Genomic DNA, 20,709 nt, shown 5'->3' with positions numbered 1-20,709 from the left:
TTCAGAAATACACAGGCTTTGTTAATTCCACTCCCAGGGATACATCCAACGGAAGTGAGTGCTGACTTCCACCAAAAGATGTGCAAGAATGTTGGCAGCGACTTTATTCATGTGAGTCAAAAATTGGCAGAAACCCAAATGTCCATCAATAGGAGAATGAAGAAATAAATTGTCATATATTCCTACAATGGAATGCCATTGGCAATAAAGAACAAACTACTGTACTGCCTCAGAATAACATGGATGGATCTCGCAAACAAGAATGAGGAGCCAATTAAGGCAGGCACAGAAGTGCATTCTGTATGATTCCACTTGTATGAAGTTCTAGAACAGGTGAAACTAACCTAGGGTGGGAGAGGTCAGAATAGTGGTTACCTTGGGTATTGACTGGGAAGGGGCACGAGGAGCCTTCTAGGGTGTTGGAAATATTCTCTATTTGATCTGAGTAGTGGTTACACAGGAGTAGATGTGTGAGTGTGTGTGTGAACATTCATCAAGCTGTACATTTAATAGTTATGTGCTTGGGACTTCCCTGGTGGTGCAGAGGTTGAGAATCTGCCTGCTAATGCAGGGGACACAGGTTCGAGCCCTGGCCTGGGAGGATCCCACATACCGCAGAGCAACTAGGCCCGTGAGCCACAACTACGGAGCCTGCTAGGCCCGTGAGCCACAACTACTGAGCCTGCGCATCTGGAGCCTGTGCTCCGCAACAAGAGAGGCCGTGATAGTGAGAGGCCCATGCACCGCGATGACGAGTGGCCCCCGCTTGCCACAACTAGAGAAAGCCCTCGCACAGAAATGAAGACCCAACACAGCAAAAATAAATTAATAAACTCCTACTTCCAACATCTTAAAAAAAAAAAAAAGAATCCACCTGCCAATTCAGAAGACACGGGTTCAAGCCCTGGTCCAGGAAGATCCCACATGCCGCAGAGCAACTAAGCCCGTGCGCCACAACTACTGAGCCTGTGCTCTAGAGCCTGTGAGCCACAACTACTGAGCCCGCTCGCCTAGAGCCCATTCTCCGCAACAAGAGAAGCCACCGCAATGAGAAGCCCACGCACCACAACGAAGAGTAGTCCCCGCTCGCCACAACTAAAGAAAGCCCGCATGCAGCAACAAGACCCAACACAGCCAAAAATCATTAATTAATTAATTTTAAAAAGATAGTTATGTGCTTTACTGTGTGTAAACTACGCCTCAATTTAAACAAATGAATTTAGGGTCCTCTGAGCCTCTAAAGGGAAATTGATGAAAGCTACCACAGCCCCGTAGAGGTGATTTGGGGCAATAACACAGGAGAGTCATCTGGCTTCTGGGCTATGGAGTCAGAAGGAAGGATAGAGGATGGTCAATGTGTTCCTTTGGCAGCTACCTTCCACGCTCCACCAGCAACTGAGCATAAGGGCCTAGGGGCTGTGGTCTGGGCCCTCACTCTGTGACTTTGTTATGGGGGCGGGCTGTCAGTCAAGCTCCAAGAGTCCCCGACATCTCAATGCTTGACTCTTTTGTGAGGGAGCATCATTCTCTACACCCCGCTCTGTGAATTCAGTCCCGAGACAGTGGGCTGCTCCGGGGCCAGGGAGTGGTCTGTGCTTCCCTGTTGCTCCAGAACCTGACACATCTTAGGCTCTCAGTGCACCATTGCCAAATGGATGCCTGAATCCGTGGCCCCCTGTCGCCTATGGCGTTATATAATTCTCCCCAGCTGGAACTGACCACTGATCTTAAAGCCAAAGATGTGCTTTTTGACACATGGGTTATTCAGGTGACCTTTCCTAAAAGAAATGGCATTCCAGGTAAGCTACTGGCATCCCTGACTTGCTTCCATCCAGTGCAGTTCCAGTACTGCCAGAAAAGACCTCCAGTTGTCTCTATGACCAAGTTTCCTAGCACCATCCACTCCTAGCAAAGAGGCTGTGTCTATACTGTAGGTAACTGGAGTTATCAGTGGTGCTGATGGTAGTTTCTCTGGGTTTGGTAATTCCCTTAGATGGAGGCTGGGATGGCTGGGCTGTTTGGTTCCTTGAAGAGATTTCTGTGCTATCCAAATAGGTAGCCATTAGCCACATAAATTCCATTTAAATTAAAAATAAATAAAACTTAAAATTCAGTTCATTACTCTAGTCACATTTAAAGAGCTCAGTAGCCACACATGGCTACTGACTACCATATTGGGCAGTGCAGAGCTACATACATCTCCATCATCATAGAAAGTTGTATTTGGCACTAGACTGATCATCTTCAAACCCTCTTGGAACCATTGCGGGAGGGAAGGAAGGAACTAAGTAGGATTGGACCCCTACCCCCAGTTCAACGAGAGTCACTCTGCCTATGAATTCAGATTTCAAGTTAGAATTCATTTGGGAGAAAAAGTTCTATTGCTTTTTAATTTTACAATGCTTTTTGGAAAGATAAATGCAAACCATACTTAAAATAAGCACATTGTAAAAATAAATAATTTTAAAATAATTAAAATAAAATAAGCGCACTGTGAAAAATAACATCTTCTTCCCATCCTCTGACTCTCAGACTACTGGTTACCAGCTTGTGGGAGCTACACCCTGTCCTACATCTTGTTTTCCCACTTAATTTTTCTTGGATCTTGTTCAGGTTGGTACATACAGATTTCACAGCTACACATTATCCCACTGCATGGATGTACCATAATTCATTTAGCCAGTGCCTATGATGGACATTTAGGTTGCTTCCAACCTTCTGCTACTACAAACTATGTTGTGATAAACAAACATCCTTGTATTTAAACCTGTGTGCGTGTACAGATATATCCTTAGAATAGATGCCTAGTGAGGGAACTGCTTGCTCGAAGGCCATGTGCATTTTTAATTCTAATATTATATAGATATAGATATAGATATATAATGTAATATATATTGCTGAATTGCCCCCTTAAAATGGTCTTTTCCCCACCACCTCAACAGTGCTGTTACCAGGCATACAGGTCTCCTCCTGAATAACAGTGGCTTCTCTTGGGAGGGTACTCCATTGCCTCCCCACCACACATCCCACCCACTTACCTTTCCTTCTTGTCAGTCCTTCTTGCTGCCAAGAGTGGTTGGCACCTGCCCGAGCATTCACCAGGCCCCCAGGTACTGGCCTAAATCCTGTACTTCAATGTCTCATGCCTCATGGACTCTTTGCAACACTCTCATGACGTAGCTACTATTATTCCCATTTTACAGATTAGAAGCCTGAGGCTTAGTGATTAACTAACTCGTTCATGGTCACCTAGCTGGTTAGTAGAAGAGCTGGGATTTAGCCCCAGGTCTATCTCACTTCAAAGCCTGGGCTTCTTGGGGAACCAGTAGGCTTCCCCACACCCCCCTTCCTTGCCCCTCCTCCCTGCATGGACACCAGGTGCTCCCCTCTCCCTGTTAATAGCCATCCACCTCTCTTCAGTGTCTGCCTGTGTGCCCGTGAACCCTCCACTCCTGCTCACTCCCTCCTTCCTGGGGTCAAGGCCCACACCTCTCTCTGTGACCCTCCTTCACCAGGAAACCAGTGTCTTGGTTTCCTCTATTCTTGGCCTTGGGACCGCCTCACCTGACCTGCTGGGTCGGCCCATCCCGCCCCCAGGTGATCACCTTGGCCTTCAGGGCTGGGGAGGGAGAAAGCAACGGCTTCCGTCACCTGACCCTGCTCAGCCAATTCACGGAAGACAAGATGTCAAGTTAATGAGCCTGTGGGCCTCTAATTAGCTGTCAATTACCTCAAATTAATCAACTCCTTGCCTAATTAAGCATTGTCGGCAGGTGGGCACAAAGCAGACCATTGTGTGGGAGCCCTGAGAAAAGCGGGGCTGGCAAACTTGGTTAGGATCAGCGCTGTGCATCGCTCCTGTCTCCCCAGCGTGCAGCACTGGGCCCCTCTGCCCACCGCTGTCCCTAGGCACCGGGACCCGGGGACCTCCTGGGCAGCGGGGTGGACGGCGCTTCATGAAGGGAGGTGCCGAGCTTGGAGGCAGGTGGGACTTCTTCAGGGAAGTGGGGCAGTGAGAGCTGCGTGGCCGGGCAGAGGAAGGTCGTTTTGAAGGGGACGGAGGCAGGTCCAAGGGACCAGCTCCTGGCGCTCATCGGAGCTGGGGCGGGGGCTGGGCTCAAAGCTGGGCAGAGTGGAGGCCAGGTCATGGCCGAGAGTTCAGGCCTGTGCGGCTGGGCAGCCTGGCTTCCAGTCCTGGCCCTGCCGCCTGTGAGCTCTGTGATCCCAGAAAGTGACTTCACTTTTGTGAGCCACACTTTCCATCATTGCAAACAATGAGAGTAACTTCTTAAGAGCTCTTATCAGGCCTCTGTGAGGATTAAATGAGATTGTGCCTGTGAAGCACATGCCGTGCTGTCAGTGTTCGGTGGATTTTGTAGTAGTGACGGTGGAGGTGGGTGAACCGCTCAAGCTATGCACTGTGTCCCCAGATTCTGAGCCCCCAGGCTGCAGTGCACCCCTGATAAATGTGAGTGCGCTGCTGAAGACATGCTGGGTGCTGGATTCTGAGATGTCCCGACTACAACCTCCTCTCCACCCCTTCACATCTCCCAGCACCTTTGAGGTTGCATCCAATGAGCCCTGGGTGCCCCATGGAGCTCAGATGAGGAGACCACAAGTCTCTGACTAGCGACCAGGAAGAAGAGAGCACATAAGGACCCCTCTCCCCTTGGGTCTTGGGGCTGCAGAGCCTAGAGAAGAAGGTGTCTCCCGGCAGCCCCCAGGCACTGAACTCATGCCCTGGCCATGGTCCTGGAGGCTGAACTGGTACCCACTTTCCTTAGCACAGGGCAGGGTGAGGCTGGGGGCCGGCTGGGTAGATCTTTGCCCCCACTGATGGCCAAATGCCTCCACACACAGGCCTGGTCTGTCCCTTCCCCCACTCTAACCAATCCTTGTAATCAACCCACCAAATTTCTCATCTGTACCCCCCATCTCAATCCTGGCACAGGACACCCTCTCCCTGCCTCCTGGGGCAATGGAGGTCCTCAGTCTCACGTCTGAAAGCTTGGAAGTATCTTCCCTCTCCCTGTTTAAACCACTCAGTCATTTAGCAAACATTTATTGTGCCTACTAATTAAAGCTCAGCAGTGTAAAGGGGAGATGGTTGGATAAACACAAATCATTAATGCATGCACTAGAGATGTGAGGGACAGAAGGGAGCTAGGATTTATTATGTACCTACGGTATGCTGGCAGAAGTGGCAAAGCCGGATGTGGGTGCCCGTACCTCTGACTCCTGTCCACGAGGAGAGATCAGGTCTGTGCCCTGGGATGGAAGTGGGGATGGGGGCGGGCAGGTGTATGCTACCTCAATCTGGGCCTGGGTAGGTGAGGCCTCCCAGGGAAAGGGAAACTGGAGCTGAGGCTTGCAAGAAGCAATGTATTCCAGATGAAGGGAACAGCATATGTGAAGGTCCAGAGGCATGCAAAGGATATGGAGAGCTCAGCAAATAGAGATTTCCTGAGACGAGCCACAGCAGATGCTCACTGTGCAGTGAGGAAGAGCAGGATCTCAGAGGGCCTTCAAATAAGGCCTTTCTAGTAGGGATTTGGGGACCCCTGGGAAGACTTACCTAAACTCTGACCCCTCCTAGGGGAACTGAATGCCACAGCCATCGAATCCATAATTTAACCAAATGAAGCTGCTTGTGTGGCTCCAGGAGGAAAGGGAAGTATCGCGGGAGTGGGCCTTCCTAAAACCAGCGAAATCATACCATTCTGTGGTCTGCCTTCCCGGAGAACGGCCTGCTTCCCTCCCTTCTGTACCCCAGAGCACCTAGACTGGAACAAGTGCCCAGCAAAGCTTGTGAAATAGTGCAGTATGTAATTTGTTTCTCCCTACCACATACTGACGTGTACATGGATGCAGGAACTTGCTTTAAGCTCTGACATATTTATCCCACTGGAAAATTTGGATCTGAGACTAAGAGTTCCATGTGGGCTTGAGTGGAGGAGACCTAAGTTTGGGAGCTGAAGGGTGGCCGTGGGACTGAGGATCATAGCCAGGCTGCAGGGAGGAGAAGGAAGCAGCAGTACTCAGGAGAAGCTGTGGTTCCCATCTGTCTGGGCCTCGCCCTATCTTAGATCCCACAAGGCCCGCACATCCTTGTGGTCCTTTCTTACTTAAGCAAGTTCAGTTATCTGTACCTACACCCCACCGAGAGTTCCCCACCCCAAAGCACCCTGCTATATACCGGCCTGGAACAGCCAGAGGAGCCCCAGCACCCAGGTGGAAAGGCTTCTTACAGACCAGCCAAGGCAGTGGTTCCAGTGGAGCCACAGGCGCACCCAACTCCAGGAATATTCCCACAGAACCGGGGGCTGGTAGATGGCTTTATTACACAAACAGTGCAGAAGCCCAGTGTGTGAGAGAGACAATGAATACATTACACCTGTACGTACCGTTATGTTTAATGTTTACATTCATGTTTATCAAGCTAGATAGTACATAAACACAGTTTTAAAACCAAACAAATACAAAGGGATATAGAATGAAATGTAGGCTTCCCTCACACCCCTGTTCTGCCTTCTGATTTCCTTTCCTACAATCAACCAGCAACCAGTTTTTCAGATACCCTTCCAGAGATTAAAAAAAATAGTTTTATATACTTATCTTTTCTCTTTCACAAGTGGCAGTAAAATATACTGTTCTGCAGCTTCCTTTTCATACTGATATTGTCTTGGAGATTGTCCCAGCTCAAAATGTGTAATAACAGCCACATAGTGTTCCATTGCCTGAATGTGTACTTTTTTTTTTTTAAAGTTATACAAAATCATCACAGCCAAAAGGAGGCTAACGAGACATGACGACTTGATGTCCTATGATCTTCTGGGACAGAAAAAAGATATAAAGTGAAAACTAAGGAAATACGAATAAAGCACAGACTTTAGCTATTAAAGTATCAATCTTGGTTCATTAACAAGTTTACCATACTAGGGAGTTCCCTGGTGGCCTAGTGGTTAGGATTCCAGGCTTTTAATGCCAGGCGGGGTTCAATCCCTAGTCGGGGAACTGAGATCCCACAAGCCGTGCAGCGCAGCAACAAAACAAAACAAAACAAAACAAAACAAAAAAGGTACACCATACTAATGTCAGATGTTGATAATGGGGACATTTGGGTGTGGAGTTTATGAGAGCTCTGTACAATCTTCACAACTTTTCTGCACGTTTAAACTTGTTCTAAAAATGTTTATTTTAAAATAATTTAAAAACATACGGATGTTGAGATAAACAAGGTATCACTTCATGCAAAAGCCTTACTGACCGCTTAGCAGCGCTGGCTCATTATGTAGGTTCCTTAGTCAAACGAGGGAAGCAAAAGTACTTCCCTGAGGCAATATGAGAATTGTTTTACATTTTCAAAGGGTTGTTTGAGATAAAAATGGTGGAACCACTGGCCTAGTCCCACCCTGTCAGTTTACCAGGGGGCAACGGAGGCTAGAAAAGGTGTGACTCGTGCCCGGTCACAGACTATCACCTCAGGTTCTTCCAAGCCCCACGCAGGCACCGGGCTGGTTGGCACTCGCTGCCCACACTGGGCGAATACCTCCCGGGTCTGCTGGGTCAGCAGTGGGTAAGACGACCAGCCGTGTCCTCCCTCCTCGGAGGTAATTTCATTTTAACAGGCTGACATACAAGCTGAAGGAAAGACGCTCTAACGATGGATGTCAGGCACTGGTTAGCAGGGGAAGCCTCTTTAGGACCCTTGGCATCCCTCCCCTTGATGCCTCCTAGGAAGGCGGACTGGGCGCGGGCTCACAGGACCCCCCGCGACCCCAGCGCAGCCTCCTGCGTCGGCGCCCTTCCCAGGGCTATCCGCGCCTTCACCACTAGAGGGAGCCATGAGCGGCCCCACGGCGCCCGGCAGTTCCTCCCCAGGCCCGGCCCTTCACCGCAGATCAGACTTCGCCAGGCGAGGCTCGGGCAAGCCCGGGCCACTTCCAGTCCTCAGGCCTCAAGCCCGCTGCCCTCTGCCGCCCCGACCTCGTGCAGGTGCCCAGCACCCTGAACTTCACCGAGGGGCCCATGCTCAGCCCCCCTACCCAACCCTCTGAAAACCCTCCTGTGCTTCGGCTCCCATTTTATAAATTAGGACCCAAAGAGGGTAACGGTCATGCCCAGGGTGACACAGCTAACGTTTGGCAGAACGAGATGCCCAGGGGGGCCTGGTTCTGACCTCCTTGCCTCAGGGGTTCTCCCTCAAAGGGTCTCAAACCCCCTCACTGTAGCCTTCTATCCAGGTGGGGAAACTGAGGCACAGGGCAGCGCTACGTAGGGTATATACACTGTGTGTGGGTGGCTCAGTCTGCCAAGTGTAGGCAGGAGGCTGCACTGGGAGGCCAGCCCCTTGACAGATGAACACAGCAGGAGAGCCTGTGGGGGGCGGACGGTGCCAGCCTGCCCCAAGGGGGGAAGGGGTGCAGATGCTGGTGACTCTCTCCTGTGGATGTGTGACAGCTGCAGCCTCGGGTGGGAGGCCAGAGACCCCACACGCTAAGAACTTTCACTCACTGCCTGAGGGCTAATCCCATTACTCTCCTGGACCCTCTGGGACCACCCTCCCTAACCCTCCCTAATCCCCTGCCTCCTTCTGGGAACGGTCCAAGGCCCTACCATGGACCCCTGCCAACCTCAGTCTCCTGCAGACCTCACCCCCTCAGGCCCTATCAGCTGCCTGTGCCCACCCATGCCCAATTCCTGTGGAGGTTCGACCTCCTCCACCTGCCTCCCCTGCCAGCCCTGCCCCTGTCTGCCAGTCCCTAAGCTGCCTTCCCAAAATGGCCTCCAGCTGGGCTCCAGGTTTTGTGAGCCTCCTTGCCCTTCCCAAGCAGGCTTCTGTTTTAGTTTCTGTTGAAGGAATCATCAGGTGAGCGCTTGGGCCCACAGTGTTTTCATCTGTAAAATGATGTTGATCTGATGATACGGTGAGATGCCATATAATAGCAGGTGTTTAGTGCAGCACCTGGCACGAGGGAAACCCCCAAGGTGTCAGCTGCTGATGTAATTACCATCAGTGGGACGGATATGTCAGCTCTGCAAGGGGAATGGATGTATTCTGTTACCAGAAGGCAGCTCCATGGCCTGGGGGCAGATGTTAGAGGGAGGTAGATATGACTCGTACACTGTCCTCACACTAGTGATAGGAGCCACTATGTACACTGGGTATTGGGCTCTTCCTGTAGGCTAGGTGAGGCCTCTCCACCCCCTCATGAGGTAGGTACTACCCATACCCCCATTTTGCAGTTTGGAAACTAAAGTTAAGAGACAGCTGGGAATTCCCTGGTGGTCCAGTGGTTAGGTCTCTGCACTTTCACTGCTGAGGTAACGAGTTTGATCCCTGGTCGGGGAACTAAGATCCCACAAGCCATGTGGGACAGCCAAAAAAAACCCAAAAAAACAAAAGGCAGCTATGAAGTGGTGGAGCTGGAATCAAACACAGCTCTGACTCCAGAATTCTTTGCGGTATTCTACTGCTTTTCAGGATCCACTTCAATGAGAGCTGATGTTTGAGAGATGCCCACCCCCCAAAAGGTAATGGGGCTTCCCATTTGCCAGAAGCATTCAAGGCAATGCTAAGGGACAACCAGTCAGGAGCCCTGAGGTTCCATTACAGGCCCCAATCTCCCCAGTGTCCCCAGCCTCCTGTTTCCAGGGCAGGCCAGGCCAGGTCACTGCCCCCTCCCCAGCCTGGGCACAGGAGGGGCCCCCTTTGGCCCTCAGCCTCCCTCTCTCCTACCTTCTGCTGCTCCTCATTTACATAAATTATCTCTCCCCAATTATCCATCCAGCTGTCCCAACTGTGACCTGTGAATGAATTAAAAACGGGATATAATTTAATAATGGCTGATTAGAAGGAGATTAGTTGTTATATAAAAAGGAAAAGCCAAGAGCCAGCTAGTTGCCCTTAATCTGAGCCAATACCATCGTTATTCGGGAAAGGCTACCCTGGCCATCATCAGGCAAGGCAGGCATGAGGACGAGGGTTAGGGGAGAGCCCAGGTGGGGCCAGACCACCCCAGAGAGAAGACCAGGGTACTGGGAGCTGGGAAGTTGAGTCCCAGGCAACTCCTGTTACTTCCCTGGGCCTTGCTCCATCCTTCTAAGTGGGCTTGGGTAGTTTCTGGGGCCCCTTCTTGCTCTAAAGTCTAGATGCCCTCAAATCAAACCACTGGGCTTTCTCAAGGCAGCCACTGCCTCCACAACAGAGCCTGCCCAGCCCCTGCTGGCGTAAGAACTGGGAGTTCAAGAGCCTGGTGCCTCCTAGGAACACACAGCAGCTGGGGATGCGGACCTCCCCAGGAGGGGACCCGGCTGTCTGGGGTAAGTGATAGAGAAGGGACTGGGGTTGGTTGCACCAGGAAGGCTCCATGGAGGAGAGACTGACAGAAACAAAGAGTGTGTGAGTGCCCAGCAGGATCTCTGGGCCCCCTTGCCCTCAGGTGAATGACTGGATGTAGTGGCAAGGACATGTCTCCGAGATTCCCAGTCACCCTTTCAGCCTCAGCTCACGTGCACCTCCTCCAGGAAGCCTGCCCTTGATCTCCCCAGCTTTGTGGTCTCCCCAGTGCTCCCATATTTGTCCACCTGCTTGTGGTGTCCATCTGCTTATGGGGCATTTGTGTCCCCGTTTGTGAGTTCCTCAAGGCCAGGGGCCAGCTTTTTATCTTTACGCCACCAGTGCCAGGTACACAATTTTTGCTCAACAACATCATTGAATAAATAAAGATACCTCCTCCAGAAAGCCTTCTGTGATTGCCCGAGTGTGGGTTCTGTGCTCCCAAGGTACACTGTGATTATGCCTTTAAAAATAAGGTAAGTCGGGCTCAGGCCAGACAGAAGCTCAGGGAGGAGGGGGGCGGTGACTAGAAACTTGGGGGAGGAGCTTGAGCGCCAGCCGCTGTCCCAGTTCTGCCAGCAATCGAGTCTAAGTGTCTGGTTATTACCCTACCGCAGTACATGCGTGGGCAGCGGTACTAGAGAGGCCAGTGGCTCGCTTGCCCGGCAGGAGTACCTGCGCGCGCTATCGGCAGCAGGGAATGGAAGCGGAGGACGCAGGCAGCTATTCCCTCCAGCAAGCGCAAGCTTTTTATACGTTTCCATTCCAACAAAAGATGACTGAAGTTCCTAGTATGGCAGTTATGAATGAACAAGAAATGCCAGCAGAAGTTCCAGCCCCAGCTCCTGCTCAGGAACCCACACAAGAGACTCCAAAAGGAAGGAAAGGAAAACCCAAAACAACAGAACCAAAAACTCCAGTGGAACCCAAAAAACCTGCTGAGGCCAAAAAAATCTGGCAAGTCCACAAAATCAAAAGAAAAGCAAGAAAAAATTACAGACACATTTAAGGTGAAAAGTAGACCAGTTCAATAGTGTTTCAGAAGCTGAACTTTTGACCGAGACTCTACCGGACATTTTGACCTTCAATCTGGACATTGTGATTGTTGGCATAAACCCAGGACTAATGGCTGCTTACAAAGGGCATCATTACCCTGGACCTGGCAACCATTTTTGGAAGTGTCTGTTTATGTCAGGGCTGAGTGAGGTCCAACTGAATCACACGGATGATCACACTTTACCAGGGAAATAGGGTATTGGATTTACCAATATGGTGGCAAGGATAACACCAGGCAGCAAGGATCTTTCCGGTAAAGAATTTTGTGAAGGAGGACGTATTCTAGTGCAGAAATTACAGAAATATCAGCCACGAATAGCAGTGTTTAATGGAAACTGTATTTATGAAATTTTTAGTAAGGAAGTTTTTGGAGTAAAAGTTAAGAACTTAGAATTTGGACTTCAACTGCATAAGATACCAGACACAGAAACTCTCTGCTATGTTATGCCATCATCCAGTGCAAGATGTGCTCAGTTTCCTCGAGCCCAGGACAAAGTTCATTACTACATTAAGCTGAAGGACTTAAGAGATCAGTTGAAAGTCAGTGAGTGAAACACAGACATTCAAGAGGTGCAATGTACATTTGACCTACGGTTAGCCCAAGAGGATGCAAAGAAGATGGCTGTGAAGGAAGAAAAATATGATCTGGGTTATGAAGCAGCGTGCGGTGGTGCTTATAGTGAAAATCCATGCAGTAGTGAACCTTGCAGCTTCTCTTCAAATGGGCTGACAGCTGACAGTGGAGAATCAACTTTCAGTGACATTCCAGATGGGCAGTGGATGACCCAGTCATTTACAGACAAGATTCCTTCCTTTAATAATCACTGTGCGATGCAAGAACAGGAAGAAGGAAACCATGCTTAAGAATGGTGTTTCTGGGCTTCCCTGGTGGCACCGTGGTTGAGAGTCCGCCTGCCAATGCAGGGGACACGGGTTCGTGCCCCGGTCCGGGAAGATCCCACATGCTGCGGAGCGGCTGGGCCCGTGAGCCATGGCTGCTGAGCCTGCGCGTCCGGAGCCTGTGCTCTGCAATGGGAGAGGCCACAACAGTGAGAAGCCCGTGTACAGCAAAAAAAAAAAAAAAAGAATAGTGTTTCTCAGCCCTGCTTAAATGCTGCAGTTTTAATGCAGTTGTCAAGAAGTGGCCCTCGGTTTTATTCATATTTTCCTCTGGTGATGTAATCATGGTATAGTAGAATCAACTGTACAGACCTAAGCAGTTTGGAAGGAGAAAGTAGAGTTCTTTATGTATGAGTTTTTATATTGGAATTAATCATCATTCCAGCTATTTATCAACTATCTTTCATTTATGAAGAAATTGATTTTCTTTTGGGAGTCACTTTTAACCTGTAATTTAAAAATGCAAGAGTCTGCATATTTACACTTGATTATTAACTGTGCGTAAACTTAGATGCACAGTTATCCCTTTCATACGTAAGAAGGGCATGCTAATGATAAGATTCCCACTGGTAAAGAGGCAAATGTGCTGATTTTCATCTGTGAGGTTAACCCTCAGTGGAGTCTCATTTGGTAGTTTTTAGTGGTGTTTGATGGGCTTCCTTAGTTGTATTCACACTCAGACCTCCTTGCTTTACCAGTGGTGAGCGTCTGTGAGAGTTGCTTGGTAGTAGAGTTGGAGAGTATGGCCTTGCAGCAGCAAGGCTAACCCAGCCTTACCTTTCAGGGCCATGAGCCCTGGCTTTGGCCCTCTCACCCACATGTGCTGGTCCTCTAGTAGGCAGAAACTATTCTGCTGGGATGGTAAGTTCCAGAGAGTGCAGAAGACCTTTTAAATTTTGCTACTTCATCTGTGTTTTACTTGAGAGACATACATTTGATAGGGAAGGAACTGAATTTCTCAGTATCTATCACCATTCAAATTTTATCCTCCTTGGCTTTAAGCATGTAACATGGAAATGATGAGAAATGAACTTTCAGGTTGACTAACAAGCTGCTGGAGGTGTTTGATAATCTTGTTTAAACTGGTGCTTTATATACATGAGATGTACTAAAATAAATAATACAGGATTTTTCTTGCTAGGTAAATCGAATAAGCCAGTAATTTTTTTTTTTTTTTTGCGGTACACAGGCCTCTCACCGCTGTGGCCTCTCCCTCCGCAGAGCACAGGCTCCGGACGCGCAGGCTCAGCGGCCATGGCTCACGCGCCCAGCCGCTTCGCGGCATGTGGGATCTTCCCGAACCGGGGCACGAACCCGAGTCCCCTGCATCGGCAGGTGGACTCCCAACCACCGCGCCACCAGGGAAGCCCTAAGCCAGTAATTTTAAAAAATTCTTTCTCTTCATCGTTGCTATTTGTTACTGTGGACTAAGTGAACCTCGTGGCCAGGTTGCTTTGAAGTCATGTATCTTTGTGATTTTCTAATTTATTTTCCATGGTGCTACAAATAGTCCAGACTACTAGGCCTGGTGGATATCAAAGCTGGGTATTTAGAAATGCCAGTTGCATTTACTTCTGATCACCTCTGAATATTCTGATTTTATACCTACCCAGGGAGCATGCTGTTTCTTGATATGAAAATATTTATGAGGTTTTGGTATTTTTCTAAAAGGTTATATAGCCTGTTTTTTTTGTAATAAGAGATACAAATTATTGTTGTGAATCTTCACATGCTTTTTTAGCTGTAGCTATGATGGATTTAATTTTTCCTTTAGTCTAGGTAAAGCTGTGTAAAAGTCATTCATGTTATTTAAATCACATCCTGTACTGCTGTTTACATGGATGTTTTGTGCAGGTGCTTTGAAGTGCCTTGCATCAGGGATTAGGAACAATTTAATTATTTTTTCATGGGACTATGTAAAGCATGTAACTAGATATTGCTTTGGTTCTTAACGATTATAACCTTACATAGCTTCCTTTTTTTTTTGAGTGGAGAAAATAGCCTTTAAATTATGATGGACACTCACTAGAGAATGGGTTTGAAGATTTTTTTCAAGTGTACAGTAATGGTGTTTTTCATTAAATATGACAGATGGATGGTAAATGTTGATATACCCTATACACAACAATATGAGACTTTTTCATTGAATAATATTTTAGAAGTTTTTAAATTCATTTGAAACTCTGATGGTTTTTACAATAAAAAATATTGAAGATGGAAAAAAAAAATAAGGTAAGTCACAGGATTTCCCTAGTGGCCTAGTGGTTAGGATTCCAGGCTTTCACTACTGTGGCCCGGGTTCAATCCCTGGTCAGGGAACTGAGATCCCGCAAGCCACGCAACGTGGCCAATAAATAAATAAATAAATAAATAAGGCAAGCCACTTATGGAGAAGTAATATACATGGACCAATAGTTATAGATAAAAATGGATGGATAGACAGAGAGCTCGGAGTCAGACTGCCTGTATATGAACCCCAGGTCCACTACTTCTGACCGCATGACCTTGGGTTCTTCCCAAGGTCTCTTGTACTGTGCCTCAGTTTCCTCGTCTATACAATGGATGTATTTAATATTTCCTACCTCGTAGGGTTTTGTTTTTTAATTGGTCACGCCACGCGGCACATGAGATCTTAGTTTCCCGACCAGAGATCGAACCCGCACCCCTTGCATTGGAAGCTCAGAGTCTTAACCACTGGACTGCCAGGGAAGTCCCCCTCATAGGGTTTTTATGGGGACAACATGGGTGAATAGAGAAAAGCACTTACAACTGTGCAGGGTACATAGTGAGCAATTGGTAAGCACTTGTGGGTGTTGCAGTGCATGTCACACTATTCGGTTTTCTTGCCAGTGGTGGGATCTCTGAAAACAGGACTGGACTTCTCATCTCTGTTGATGGGGTTGGATGGACAGACAGGCCTGCACGGGGCTATCTCAGCAGTCCTGGCTGCTGCTTTCACACTGAAAGTTCCAAGGGGGCACACATTGGGCAGGACCAGCACATTTCTCCCACCATTGATGGAGGATCTGCTCAGTGTCAGACCCAGAGTCCCAGCCCTTCCCAAAGAGGCTCACAGCTTTGCGGAGAGCAACACACCCATGAAAGGGGTCTGATCTCATGGTTCAGGTCTGGGCCATGTGTCCCACGTGGTCAGCTTCAGAGGATGTCTGCCAGGCCTGAGCTTGTATGAAGGGGCCAAGCCCCTGGAGGAAACGGGCATGCTGACCAGGGAGGGAAAGCTAGAGTCCTCTGCAGCAGCTGACTTAGGGCCATCAAGGAGCAGACGACAAAGGGAGCACGGTCTGCAGTGCCAGAGGCTGGGAACGGTTGGGGTAGATTCCAGAAAAGTTGATTTCCTCAGAACATAAGGAGGCATAAGGTGTATGCGTGCACAGTAAGTGTTTGCTGACTGGCAAACTGAGCTGCTCCAGAAATTTTCAAACACTCCCAGTTATGAACATCTTGATTCCTTATGCGTGGGGAGGGGCCTGGGAATCTGTATATTTGACAAGACCTTAGGTAAGTCTCATGAACAGGCGGTTTCCTCTGCCATCCCATCCTCCAGGCCCGGGAGCTGCAGTGCCCTCGGAGAACGGGGCTGACTGTGACCTCACCTTGCCTCTGACATCCCATCGAGCCCCTACTCCACTCATACCCAGCCCAGGACAACCTCCCTGGTAGAGCCCAGAGCATATCCGTCCATACTGCAGCAGGAGGCCTCGCAGGCCAGCCTGGGCTGTGGGATAATTTGATATTCAAATCCTGGCAAAGACCTGCTTCAAATTGCTGCAAATTAAGCTGATTTTGTCCCTCCGAATGAGGGATTTGCTCCTGTGGATCAACCCTTCCGAGGACTTGATGAGGTCAGGATTAGAGCCGGAGGGCCGGAGAGAAAAGCCTGAGGTGGCAGGCTGGAGGGCTGCTTCTTGGTGGGAGGGCGAGCCCGGCCTCTGTGTGTCTCTCCCCAGCCCCGGACTTAGGGAAGTTTCCCAGAGTCTCAGAACTCAGCTCTTCACTGTGATGCGGGGTCTCTGGGCCCCTGAGGGGCCAGCCTTGCCGCCCCTGGCCCCATCCTCAGGAGAGCCCAGCCCTGTAAAATTCCCAAAGTGGACCACATCTCATCCTTCCAAGCATCTGAGAGCCAGGGCCCAACTGATCACCCCCATTTCACCGATGAGGAAACAGAGGCTGCAAGAGGTGAGATGAGGCTCTGCTGGCCAAAGACGACCTGGACTCAACCTCTGCCACCAACCTGCTGTGTGACCTTGAGCAAAGGACCTCTGTGAGTCTCCTCGTAAGGATTACTGACAACGTGCACAGCGCCAGACAAGTGGCAAGCACGCCATTAAGCATCGGCCAAGGTTACTACCCACACAGCAAGCACAGGCCAAGGCCCTGAAGCTAGGAAGCGGCAGAACAGGGATCAGGACCCGGCCTCTCTGGCCTGACTGAGTCACTGCCCCCCCCCTCCACCCGCCTTCTCCTGGAGGTCTGCGCCTGCTGACGGCGCCCCTCCCTGGCAGAACCTCATTTCCATCTGTTTTATCAAGGCCTGTACTGTATGTTGCAGCCATTTCGAATTGCACCATTAAAGATTTTATGCTGGAGACGTTAAAATTAAAAAGATCTATGGGCAAAGAGTCACAACGAATTTAATCAACTTGATTTAATAGAAAACAGCAAATGGAATTTATGATGCTCCAAAAGACAAGGGAATTTTTTTTTCAACAAAAAATAATAAAAAGCACTTTCTGGAAAACAGAAAGTGGAGTGGGATGGGGGTGGCTCCCCATCTGAGAGTTTATCAGAACCTAATCCGCGGCCAACAACCCCAGTCGGGGCGGTTTGCCCGCTAATCCCAGCTGCCATTAAAATATTAAAGATAAATCTAATCGTCTCTTTATCCAAAATAAGCGACTTTTGTGGAGGAGAAAACATATAACCCTTTGGGAGGAGAATTAGTCCTAATGCATCAAATGGAATTCGGTCCAGGCTGGGGCGAAATAGGGTTTAGAGTCAAATGAGATGGTAATAGAAATAAAGCCCAGAATAACAAATTAAAAACCCTCATTTACACGAGTTAAAAGGGCGCACAAAAGGGCTGGAAGCCCAGGCCTACACTCCTCATCCCCCAGGCCCACTCCCCCCTCCCCTGGTCTCGCCTGCCCAGCTCTTCACCCACTCACAGGCCCCCAGGAGAGGAGCCACTGCCTGACCTCATCCTCTCAACTTGTGTCCCGCAGCTTCCTGCGGACTCCCCAGCTTCCCGCGCCGAGCCCAAGTCCAGGCTGGGTTCCTGAAGGCTGACTGAGCCTTTAGGCATCTTTCCACATCCCTGGGGTGGGCTCTGGGGTCAGACAGAACTGGGCTCCTGTCCCAGGGCCGCCCCTCACTATGTGAGGTCTTGGTTTAATTTCTTAAACTCCCCAGGCCCCTGCTAAATTCACGGGAAAATGCGGATAACACTAGTCTCCACCCTTACGCAGCCTCTCTCCACGGCCTTGACCTCATTGCTGCCTGCCGCCCTAGCTCCCCTGGATTCAACAAGATGACATCAGGACAGCCCCAGGCAGCTTGGCCACTAAGGGACCCTGGGGAGGTCAGACCTGTGCCCCTGGAAGGCAGGAGAGCTCAGCAATGGGCCAGCCTGGAAGGCAGGGGGGCAGCCAGCAGCCATTTTAAAGAACTAGGTGGGGTCACCCCTAAATTGTCACTCGAGACGCCTGAGGCCACTCCAGGTCTTCAGGCTTCTCACTAAGCAGCGCTGTGTCCCCTGAGGTTGCCTCAGGGTTGATCTGTGGCTCCTCCTTCATGGTGGGATTTCGGGGGCTCTGACACATACCTCCCGCAACCCGGGAAACCCTCACCTTCGGGTCCAGGTCTGAATTCCCCACATTAAAATCACACTCTCTGCCTTAATAGCAAGATGCTTAGCAAAGGAGACACACTCAAATAACAAAAAAAGAAAACAGAAAAACAAGAAAAATAAAAAAAGGAGACACACTCCCCTCCAGAGGATTCAGGGGCCCCTCCCTGAACCATCACGAAGTTGACGGGTACAGACCAGTATGACAAACCCGCTCCCAAGAGCCTGTCTGGACGGCGGGCAGAAGAGGGGGAGAAGGGGGCTCTCATGCCTGAGACACCCCGTACACACACACAGGAGGGCAGGAGTACACCTCTGACCTCCCCCCGCCTTCTTAACAAATCCACTTGAACGGGAAGTTCATGCTGACAGCATTTTATTATGGGATATTAAGTGGAATCGGATTGCGGGGCTAAAGCTTTCCCTGGCTGACTTTCTCTGTTCTGTTGGCCTCCTCCCCTCTGCACCCACCAGAGTCCCTCCTCCCTCTAGGGAGTGCTAGGAGGGGGTCTCTCCTCTTACCTTCTTCAACACCTACCTGACCCCCACCTTTGGACTATGCCAAGTGGTAATTCTGGGAAATTGGGCTGGGCTGGAAGACGTCCCTGGCCACTTGGGAGTGGGTGACCTTCTCCCCAGGATGGGCTTGTCCACAATTCTTCCCTCCCTGTCTACCCTTGTCGTGCCTTCCCTGGTGGGAGGAGTTTATTGCCCCACTTCATTGCCTTTGGTCTTTGCTATGTGACTAGCTTCAGCCGATGGGATATGAGCAGGTATGACCCAAGCAGAGGCTTTAAATGGGTTTGTGTGCTTTGGCTGCCTCTGCTAGAAGAGCATGCCTTTGGTAGCCACAGTCCCAGAATGAGAGGTACGAGGCAGACCCAGAAGCAACCCACAGGTCACACCCAAGCCTAGCTGCGCCTGGACCCTGGGACCCAGAGCGAGAGATAAACCGCCTGAGATGTGGACATTGTTGTTACACCTTACTTGTAGAAGCCATGGAGTTGCCCTGCTCAGACACAGTTCAGGAGAGAACTAGATGTTCAGGTGCAAGAGTGCAGTTAGCAGACAGCCTCCAGCTGCAGCCTCTTCCAGATCCACAGCAGTGCTGTTTGATTTTTTCCCAGCTTTACTGAGATATAATTGACAGATAACATTGTGTAAGTTTAAGGTGTATAGCATGTTGATTTGATACATTTATAATCTGCAAAATGATTCCCGCCATAGTATTAGTTATCACCTCCATCCCATCACATAGTTATCATTTCTTTTTTGTGATGAGAATATTTGAGATCTACTCTCTTGGTAACATTCCAGTATATGATCCAGAATTACTCGTTATCATCACTCACCCCAGTGTTTGAGTGACTGGGCGTGGTGAGGGTCCTAGGGCCTGGCCATTTCTGCCCAACCCAAGCCTTCTTTAGCGGGCAGCCTTTGCTCCGGAGCTCCCCATTAGACTGGCTGAGACTTTGTCAGAGCTGCCTTGTGGTTTGAGGCTCTCCCTGTCCCATCCTGCTCCCCCTCCCCTTTACCTTTCACAGGGTTACCCCCACTCCCACCCCCAATAAACCACTTGCCTTCCTAACCCTGTCTCATTATCTGCTTTCTTGAGTACTTGAACTGACACAGCCTTATTGCCACAAAACCTGACTGTGCAATTCACTAGCTGCCTGACTGTAACCGTACGATGACTCAGTTTCCTCATCTGTAAAGAGAAGATAACAGAAACACCCATCTCATAGGTTTTTTGTGGGTATTGAATAAGATAATCCATGTACAGTGCTGAGCACTCGATAAACGTTAACTGAGATTGCCAGAGGTAGTTGTAACTCTCAATAAATAAATGCTAGCTACATATGAATGATATAGGATAAAATATCAAGTCAACAGATATAAATCTAGGGCGGATCTTAAAAGACTGAAGTGTGAGAAGGGTGGGCAGATGAGTTGCAATTGTGGACAAGTATAAAGCAGAAAAAAATAAAACTTTCAAGTGAGATGGTCGATATATTCTGAGCCATCATTTGTAACCAGAAAAAAGATTTCCAGACTTCTATATGATCTTTCACCTTCTAAATACTTTCATGCTTATTTTCCTCCAAGAAGGCCAGGAATGGCATCACCATCTCCATTTTACGGGTAAAGGGACTGAGGCACAGAGAGGCTAAAAGACTCACCTCACAGCACACAAGTAAGTGTTAGAGGCAGAAGTGAAACCATGTTTGTAGCTCTCCGTGCGCAGAGAATATCGGGCATCATGGAAAAGCACCAAAACAAAAAACTTAGGGGCTTCCCTGCAGCAAAGTCAAGTTGGTGCTACCTAGACCACTACAAAAGCTATTCTAGGGGACACTGGAGAAGTTCTCTATAGCACAGAAGAGAAGAGAATCAAGTGAGCATCAAAGTTTGTGAGGTTGGAGAGGAGAGACAGATCCAAGAGGGATTTCTAGCTGTCAGGACTTGGGGATAAGCCAGATCTCTGCTGTGATGGCAAGTCCTTCAATTTTCTCCCAGGTCAAAACATTTGATTTCAAATGCTTCTCCA

At 49.3% G+C, this 20,709-nt stretch overlaps 1 pseudogene; it reads left to right on the top strand.

Annotated features, from left to right (window-relative positions):
• Positions 1-10,886: 10,886 nt before the first annotated feature.
• Positions 10,887-12,259, top strand: LOC137225215 (G/T mismatch-specific thymine DNA glycosylase pseudogene; annotated as a pseudogene).
• The last annotated feature ends 8,450 nt before the right edge of the window (positions 12,260-20,709 follow it).

The sequence above is a fragment of the Pseudorca crassidens genome, chromosome 1, assembly GCF_039906515.1.
Source record: "Pseudorca crassidens isolate mPseCra1 chromosome 1, mPseCra1.hap1, whole genome shotgun sequence".
NCBI classification, from domain to species: Eukaryota; Metazoa; Chordata; class Mammalia; order Artiodactyla; family Delphinidae; genus Pseudorca; species Pseudorca crassidens.
This window is presented reverse-complemented; position numbering and strand designations above follow the sequence as displayed.